At 39.8% G+C, this 10,111-nt stretch overlaps 1 non-coding gene across 1 annotated transcript; it reads left to right on the top strand.

Moving 5' to 3' along the window:
- Positions 1 to 9,413: 9,413 nt before the first annotated feature.
- Positions 9,414 to 9,573, top strand: LOC141415852 (U1 spliceosomal RNA). The gene has a single exon (XR_012440807.1). It is a non-coding gene; the product is annotated as a U1 spliceosomal RNA (small nuclear RNA).
- The last annotated feature ends 538 nt before the right edge of the window (positions 9,574 to 10,111 follow it).

Below are 10,111 nucleotides of genomic sequence, written 5' to 3'. Positions count from 1 at the left end.
GTGAGGGAGGTCTTATATTCTGTCCCATCTAACTTTGCAAAGGTTTACTTCCTTTGCCATTTAGCCTATTAAGAGGTTTTTTTAATTAAAAAAATGATTTTTTGATTAGGCTCATTCCTATAACCCTAGGAGGATCATATGGTGAACCTCAGGCCAGGAAAATAGCTCTGGAGACCCCATCTCAACTAATAAAAGCTAGGTGTGGTGGAGTATGTTTGTCACCTCAGCTACATGGGAGGTCAAAGGTAGGAGGTAGGAGTTACAGACTGGCTCCAGGTAAAAACACAAGACTCTGGGTTGAGAACTGTGGCTCCAGTGGGACAGTACCTGCCTAGCAAGCACAAGTTCCTGAGTTCAAACCCCAGAACCACCAAATAATATTATTATTAGGTAAGTAAATGAAAAAGACATACATACATACATACATACATACATACATAACTTGGTTTGTTAGCTGGGCCTGGTGGTGCATGCCTAGGACTCTGAATACTGAGGCAGGCAAATCCTGAGTTCTAGGTCATCTTGGGCTAAATAGTGAGACCCACTTAAAGAAAAGAAACAAAACAAAATTATTTGTTGAAGTTGTATTCTTGTCATTAATTTGTTTTTGGTTAATCATCTTTTTGAAACTAATTGACTCTCTTGTTGTGTCTGTTGATGAATAGAAGACTTTTACTTGACTGCATAGCTCAATCTTTTCCTTTCTCTTTTTTACCTTATTTTTTGCTGTACTGAGGCTTGAACTCAGGGCCTACACCTTAAGCCACTCCACCAGACCTTTTTTGTGATGCGCATTTTCAAGAGAGGGTCTCATGAACTATTTGCCTAAGCTGGCTTTGAACTGTGATCCTCCTCATCTCTGCCTCCTGAGTAGCTGCGATTACAGGCATTAGCCACCAGTGCCCAGCTTTTAATGTATTCCTTAACTGAATTTTTCTAAAAGGTGATTTTTAATATTCAGGTTGTAGGATTTCTAATTTTTAAGTAAAATTGCATTCTACGGGTAAGTGACTTGAAACTGTTGGCCTCTTCGTTTGATTTTCTCAGTAACTATGCTGCAAAATGATGGGTTCTGTCTCTATAAGTAACCATGTGTCTGTGACTCAGAATGAACTTCTGTAAATCAAGGGCATTTTCAAATCCATATTTTCATGCTAAACACATAACTATTTCCACCCTAACACAGTCATTTGCCTTTATTCTGAGTGCCTTTTTTAACCATCATTTTTACAAAATAACAATTGTCAAATAAATTTCACTTTTCTATAATTCTAAGTGTTTCATCCAATTTTGATGCTGCAAAATCACAGGGGCTGCATTCTTTTCTTTCCTTCTTCTTCCCATTTCATTCTTTTTGAATTAAAAAAATTCAATTAAAAATGGAGCTTCATCAAGACATTCTCCCCGTAAATTGAAATATTGCAGAGCAAAATTATAGAATTATAAGATTAAATGTTACTGGTCCAGCCTGGGCAAAAAAGTGAGACCCTACTGGGAAAATAACTAAAGATAAAAGGGCTGGGAGCATGGCTCTGGTGGCAGAGCACCTGCTTAGTAAGCATGAGGCCCTAAGTTCACACTTCAGTACCATGCAAAGACAAAAAAAAAAAAAGAGAGAGAAAATATAAGTGACACTCACTTAATAACTCTTTAAATGAAAAATGTCTTCACAGAATGATGTGTGCATGTACCACCTGTCATTGCATGTCTTAAGTTATCTTCTGGAACACTTTTTAACTTTTTTTTATTTGCACTACTAGGCCAGTGCTCTACCACTGAGCTACACTCCAACCCCAGAAAATGCGCTCCTTAAAAAGACTATAAATTTTCAAGTAGACACTGCTGTTTCTTCAGAGAGTTGTCATTTCTTGTGGTCACTGTTACCACTTTAGCTGCAAGGTAGATGGCAAAATGAACACGTTTGCAGGTTACTAGTTCACCATGAATCTTCTTGAGAAACAAAAATACTTGGTGCTTTTAGTTTTTGAAAATTTTTTGCAGTTAGGGATGGAACCTCAGGCCTTGCACATGCTAGGCAAGCTCTCTACCACTGTCCAGCACCACCAGCCCTAAATTAAGAATCTGAACTATTTTTCGTGCTGAGAATCAAACAATGAGGCTCATGCATGCCAAGTACATGCTGTACTGCTAGGCTACAATCCAACAAAACCTTTTGTTTTGTGTTTGAGATGAGGTCGGCTGTTGCCCAGGCTGGTCAGTAACTCATAGACTCAGGTGACCCTGCTGCCCAGCTCCTGAGTAGCTGAGGCTACAGGCATGAAACACCATACCCAGCTTTCAGCCATGACATTTAAAATTAAACTTGCACTTGATTCGCTGAGATTTTTTGTACCCACAGCAGTTCATTGCAAAGACTTACAACACATTACTTATCTGGCTCCTTGGCCTGTGGAAGGATATAACCACATTCTTGCAAGGTTGTGGCCCTTACAAGTCTCAGGTCTCAGGCACAGGTCTCAGGTGGTGCATTATGTAAGGGTCCTAGTGTAACTCCACTATCCCAGGCATTTGGACTGGCCAAGGAGCAGCCTTCTCACATTCCTGGGATGGCTTTCAGCTTCTCAGGTAAGTCCATGCTTGGTTTCTGTGTCTACTTTTGGCCCTCCTGGAGTCTCCTCACTTTTTTATAAACTGACCTTGAAAAGAGATGCTCCTTCTCTGAAAAATGAGGATGACATTGATGATAAAATTAGTAATTCCACAAAGTGACTGTGTGTACAGCACCTGGCTATTGCTTGGAAATAATAATTAGCACCAAAAAATGTTAGTTGTGGTCTTCTTTTTCTAGTGCTGGGCTGCATACAAGCTGAGCAAGCACTCCATCTCTAAGCCATCCTCCAGCCTGATGTTTCTCTTTCTATCTAGTATTTCTGTGTATATCACAGGAGGGCCTTCAGAATTCTGTCCAGTACATGACTGGACATGGGGTTATGTTCATACAGTAAGCAGCACACAGGACAGGTTCTCATCACGCTGCCCAGGATGGTCTCAAACTCTTGGGCTCAAGTGGTCCTGAGCTCAAGTGACCCTTCTGTCACTGCCACCTAAGTAGCTGGGACCCAGGGGCACATGCCACCACACCCAGCTGGTAATCTGATATTAAATGTACTCATTTGAGCTGGGAGTGGTGGTGAATGCCTGTAATCCCAGCACCTCGGGATGCAGAGGAAGGAAGATCATGAGTTCAAAGCCAGCTTGGGCCACACAGGGAGACCGTGTCTCAGAACAAAACCCAACAGAAGCATTCATTTAGGTAGACAATTTACCACTGCACTGTCCTCCTGTAATTGGACCTCCCTGAAGCCACATAAAAACTACTTATTTGTTTTAGAAAAATGTAGTATATGTTAATAAATGCATACATTTTGTTCAGCAGTTTTAAGTCTACAACTGGCAGACGGATCTTGGCCACCACACTATTTTGTATCAAAAATAGCACAGAATAGCTTAATTTTTAATTTTATGAGAAATTTCATTTTTATTGATTAAAAACGCAAGTGTTCATTTATACAGATGTGAAAATATATTCAAATATTTGGATACATTAAATATGTATTTTTGTGACTTCATATGCTTTATATAAAAGTATTATAAGTTAAAGCAGCATATAGTTGTTAATAATTACCAATATTTTCATTTTGTACTGTTCATCAGAATTTCTGCATAGACTAGAAAAATAAAACATGACTAAAGTTCTCTAAGAGTAATTTGGGAATGTGAACAATCATCTAGGAATGTATAACCAAACCACAGTGTACATTTAAGTTACAAATTTCAAACCTTAAACAAGTCTTAAAATTCCCCTTTGGAAAACAAAAAGGAAAAAAAATTCCCCTTCAGAAAGCATAGTGACTGTATATATTTAAATGCATTTTGAGAGCCCCCCATCTCCAAAATAAAGGAAAGAAAAACAAAAGCTTTGCAAGCTGGAAGCCCTGAGTTCGAACTCCTGTCACACCAAGAAAAAAGAAATATTACATACACACATATATGGTTAGGACTGGTGCTCAGTACTTAACATGCACAAGATCCTGGATTTGATCCTCAGCACCACATCAAAAGAAAAAAAGATGTAAAAGAAATATTTTTGTCCTCTACTGCCTTCACCCCACAGAAGATCCTATTGAAATGGACAGTAGGTGGCTGGTGACCAGGTGCTCTGGGAGGCTCGGTTTCATTTCCTCTAAGTAAAGCAGTTAGGATGGAGCTCGTGGACTGCATCCAGTGTCACCTGCACCTCTGTTAGGTTCCACAGAGACAGGGATCTGTCTGTAATGTTTAGAGACCTTTTCTTGCCCATACACAGCAGTTGTGCTCATAGAGGATACTTGGGAAATGCAGACACGTCTGGGAAAGAAAGCAAAGCACCAGAATCTTACCACACATATGACCCACTGGCAATGTGGTGGTGTGTTTATTTCCTGTCATTCATCTAAGCATACAAAAATATAAATATATGCATACCAAAAAGTGGTTAGACTGTTGACAGAGTTTGACGTCCTGCTTTTTCACTGAATAAAATGGCCTTAGGTTGCATTCACTTCCCTTAACATATTCTTCCCTATATTTTAATTGCTAAGATATTTTAATTAAAATTTAATTATATTTTAATTTTAATTATATTTTAATTGCTAAGAGGATCTTCTGAATGGATATAATGTAAAATAATTTTAGCAAGTGTTCATAATTATGTAACAATATTTTCTTTTGTAATTTATTTTTATTCTATATAGAATTGTAAAATCTATAAAATTAAAAATGTTTGTCACCTTTTTGACAACTGTTCTCCTGGTGCTTTCATAACCCCTCCACATCTGGTAGGGCCCACAGAGTCAGACACCACATTAGGATGCAACACCCTGCATTTAAGATCATATTTTGATCACCCATTTGCAAGTGACAGATTCCCATATTAAGTCACAAATGGATAACTGCAGGTCTGTTGGTGAAGTTCACCTGCTGAATGCCTATGAGCTGCAAAACCAGGTTTATGGATTTGTTATCCAAACTATGCCTATCACAGTGTATGAAATGGATGTTGTTACCTGGAAGAGAGTAAAAATAAAAGGCTAAGGTTCACACAGTAAGGACTATTCAGTAGATTTACTGCTTACTAGACCAAGGTAGCTTTTCAACTTTTAATTAGTCCAAAGGGAAAAACTAATCCCCAGAGTACATAATTCTTGCTATTTATTGCCAGCATAACTTTTCATTATGACAAGGGCATAGTTAAATAAATGTAATATTTGATGTTTGTGAGATCCGGGGGAATCATTCTTAAATTATAAACTTTGGTTAGGTTTTATTAAATATAATCAAATACAATGTCATGTCAAACAGGCAAAATCCAAACTTCATGTAGACATCAAGCTCTAAAATCACCTCTGATTCTTAAATATATGTAATCATGGAACAAATCACTTGCTTCAGAAAAATTCACTCCTAAGGTTGAGGGGTGGAGCTCAGTGCTAGAATGCTTGCCTACTGTGTGTGGGGCCATGGATTTGATCCCCAGCACCATCCACCAGAAATCACTCCCAAACACTGATTTAATATAGCCCAAAAGAGGTTTCAAAATAAGGTATTAAGTTGGGTGCTGGTGACTCACATCTTTAATTGTAGCTACCTGAGAGTCTGAGTTTCAGAGGATTGTGGTTCATGGCCAGCCTGGGCAAATAGCTTGCAAGACCCCATGTCCAAGATTACCAGAGCAGGGGACTGGCAGAGTGGCTCAAGTGGAAGAGTGCCTACCTGGCAGGTGTGAGGCCCTGAGTTCAAACCCCAGTACACCAAAAATAAATAAATAAATAAACTGTGCAAAATAACCAGAGCAAAGTGGACTGGAGGTGTGGCTCAAGTTGTAGAGCACCTGCTTTGCAAGCATGAAGCCCTGAGTTCAAACCTCAGTCCCATAAATAATAATAATAATAACAATAATAATAAGGCATAAGACAATCAGTTACAATACATACAGATCTCCATAATCCTTACATCAACTCAAAGAAGTCACAGCTATAGTCTGGGTGCTGCTTACTTAGGTTCTTGAACTAAAGACCAGAATTTTCACTTAAACCACTAGATTCAGTGGCATGTTTTCTGCACTGCACCCATCTGCCATCCATAGTAATCCTTAGGGTTAATATCCTAAATTGGCTCATTATCTAGTAAGGTGAGATGAAATATTGGGTTATCCATGATGTAGAGCTGTGTTTGAAACCACACCTAGTACATAGATAGCATCAGGTATTCTTTTTGTGTATGAATAGCACACTCCATGAGCTTTTCACTCTTACTCCATTAAAGAACTCAAATGTAAAGAACGATTTGGGCAATATATTCTTATGTATGTGAGAACTTTGTGATTTTTAATATTAATAAAATATTTCTGGAAAATATTCAAAAAAAATAAAATAAAGATGTGGTCAAGTGATTTAGAGACACAGAGAGGAGGGACTCAAAAAAGAAAAAAAAATAACCCTTTTCCCGGCTCCGGATGGAAATTCCTCATTCAAAAAGTATGGCTCTGGGGCTGGGGGCATGGCTCAAGCACAAAGCCCTGAGTTCAACCCCAGCACAGCCAAAAAGAAGTACATGGCTCTGGGAGCTAAGCCTGTAGCTCAGTGGTAGAGAACTTGACTCGCATGTGCACAAGGCCCTGGGTTCAACCCCTAGCACCACAAAAAACAAAAACAAAAACAAAACTAAACAAAAAAATCACACCTCTGGGCTGGGGTGTAGCTCAGAGCTAAAACACTTCCTCAGCATATATGAGGTTCTGGGTTTATACCCAAAACACCAACAAACAAAAACCAAAATGGCTCAATGGCTCTTGGGGCAAATTTACAGGACTTAGTCGCATGAAACAGAGCTCATTTATTTACTTAGCTTTTGGTACTGGGGACTGAATCCAGGAAGCATGTGCACTGCCACTGAGCTGTAACCCCAGTCCTAAAGGGCTTCTTTTTACAGAAATCTAACTGGTATAAATTCATGAGCAATAGATGTCAGATGTTAAAAAAAAAAAAAGCCCAAAAGTCCTAACAGTCAAAAAGTCAAAATCCTCCTAAAGCCTTCCTTTTAAAAATCTGGATTTTAGGCTGGAAGTGTGGCTCAAGCGGTAGGTGCTGACTTCAATCCCCAGTACCACAAAAGAAGAAAGAAGAAGAAGAGGAGGAGGGAGGAGGAGGAGGAGGAGGGGGAGGAGGAGGGGGAGGGGTTTGCATGGGCTTTTTTGCCCAGGCTGGCCTGGAACCCCGATCTTCCCAATCTCATGTGCTCCAGCTCCAGGATCACTGTAATCACGGCTGCTGCTAAAGCCGTGAATCCTGCTTTTACTTGCGCTGGCTTTGGAAGACTGGTGAACTCTAGATGACCCTGGAGCTATTTCCGACTCTGGGTGGAGAAGTGGCTCCTCGGTAACTCGGCAAAAAGCCTGTGCTTGGTGCAATGTAAGCTTGTGATTGGTTCATAAGCAAGGCCTGTGATTGGCAAAATATAAGGCTTATGATTGGTAGAACTGAAGCTAAGGCTGCGATTGGTGGAATTACGATCCTTCCAAAGCTATATAAGCAGGCTATGCCTTCCAGTCTCTTCGGTTTGCTGCGTTGAAGGCGTTGATGTGAGGTCTTGTAAAAGCGTCTTCCAAGATGGTTTTTGCCTCCTTGTAGTCTTCACCATCATTGAAACAGGTTTAAGCAGTAATGCTAAGAGAAGATAAAACCCTACTTTGAGGCTTCAAGCCTCAGACAGGAGCTAGAAGGTGGATGGAGAGTGACTTCCAAGGCTGTGCAACCCGAGGACTCCGGGATATAAGCGGGTGGATCCACACAGCAACTATGAAGCAGCTGAAGAATTTAAGACGTGGGAACAAAGACTGTGAAGGACTGTGGAAGCACACAAAGGAGAAAGGCATTGGAGGTAAGACCAGAGAAGACTGGAGTGTAGAAAGGGGTGAGGAAGCAAGGCTGGGTGGAAAGCTTTCCAGAGAGCTAACAAGGGTTAAGGGCCTAGGGTCCCGACACCCTAAGCTCCTGGGCTGTGATGCTAGTTATTGTGTGCAGGGCTGCGGACTCTGCAGGCCCAAAGCTCACTTTGACCTGAAGTGAGTCTCTAGTTTCAAAGGCTTGGAACCTTAAGCTTCTAGTTCTCAGGGTCTAGAGTTTTAAGCCCCTAAGAGATAAGACTTGGCCCCAGGGTCTCCAAGGCCGCTGAAGTCCCAAATGTCTTTAGTAGCTTTTCTTTTTGATTGATCAAGCATTCAGTCTATGATGACACATTGATTTATTGCTTTTAATTATGTTTTGTCCATTTTATCACTTTTGTTCTGGAAATGGTTTACTTTTTTCGTTTTAACTTCATTTTTTATGACATTGAGAGGTCATGAAGAGTCCAAGCCTGTTGTTTTGCAGAATGGTCCAATTGTTTCCTTATGATTAGATTCCGGTTAAATGGCAGAAACCCTGCATAACTGATTTGTCAGCAGATGAGAACATGGTGCATGTCCACACGTGTAAATTTGTTTCATTGTTAGTGTAATTGTTCTTATTTGGTTTAGGTGGTATTACCAGATTTTCCCATTGTACAGGTTCTTTCATAGTTTTTTAAGTATGAAATTTGTGGAGTGACACTTTGAGACAGTGTGACAATTGAGTAGCTCACTAACTTTTCACTCAGTGGTAGAATATACTTGAATCTTGTTGTAAAGTGGCAATTTCCATTTGTCTTTTTGCTTTCTCTCTCTCTCTCTCTCTCTCTCTCTCTCTCTCTCTCTCTTTCTCTCTCTCTGTCTCCTCTGACCCTGTGTCACATCACCCTGTGTGTGTGTGTATCTCCTTCCTGTTTGCCATGAGGTGAGCAGCTTTCATCTGCCATACCCTTCTGTTGTGACGTCCTGCATCACCATTGGCCTAAAACATAAAGCCAGTTAACCATGGACTGAAACCTCTGAAATCTTGAGCTGAAATTGACCTTTCTTCCTTTATGTTGACTTTCTCATCTATTTTTGTCACAGAGATGAAAAGCTAATATAATTGTTAATAACTATGATAGTTTACTCTTTTAACTTTACTTTGTTCTTTCTCCCTTCTTTCACTCCTTTCATCTTCCCATTTCCCTCCCTTTCTTTCATGTTGTTAGCACAATCATTTCCATAAAATTGTGGAGCCAAGGTCTTATTCTCTTGCTGGCTGCCAGATAGAAGGTACTGACACTTCTAAGAGGCTTCCTGGAGTATTTTTCTGCCAAGATACATTTTCCATGAGCCCTCTCACTACAGGCTGGCTTAATTCACCACCCCAAGAAGGAAGAAAAGCCTGTTTCTATTAGACAAGACAAGTGCTACTTGAGGATTAGGATAACTATGCAATTTCTCATGTATATTAAAATGCATCTGTGCACTTAACTGGCAGGGGAGATACCATGATCACGAATGTGATCCAGGTCGAGGCTTATCCATTGCACTCTGGATGTGCTGACCCTTGAGATTTCCTCAAATGTGGGAAACTCGACTGCATAATTCGTGGTAGTGGGGGACCGTGTTTGTGCTCTCCCCTTAAAAAAATAAAATAAAATAAAATGCATTTGTGAGTAAAAGGAATTAATAAATTCTTTGTAGCTTTTTTTCTTGTTGTGAATTGTGAAATTTACAAAAGTTCATATGTCAGAGTTGAATTGATCACCCCCCATCATTCTTCTTTATCCCCCCTCAACTCTGGAATAGTTTCAACAGAACTCATTTTCCTATTTTTATACATGAGTACATAACATTTCCACCATATTCACCTCCTATATCCTTTATATCCTCCCTCCTTTCCAGTGCTTCCAACCCGCAGACAGAACCTGTTTTACCTTTATGTCCTCGTTTTTTGAAAAAAAAAACGGCAATTTTGTTTGTTTCATAGTAACATTTCCATGTATATATGTATTAAAACCTAAATTGGTTCATCCCCTCTTTTTTTTCTCCTTTCTACCTTAACACTCACCTTGAGTTAATACTTGTACATGGTGAAAGACATGGATCTAGTTTCAGTTTTCTGCATGCAGATAGGTCCAATTCCCAGCAACATTTATTGAAGGGCCGTCTTTTCTCCAT

Source organism: Castor canadensis, chromosome 13 (assembly GCF_047511655.1).
Source record: "Castor canadensis chromosome 13, mCasCan1.hap1v2, whole genome shotgun sequence".
Classification (NCBI taxonomy): domain Eukaryota; kingdom Metazoa; phylum Chordata; class Mammalia; order Rodentia; family Castoridae; genus Castor; species Castor canadensis.
This window is presented reverse-complemented; position numbering and strand designations above follow the sequence as displayed.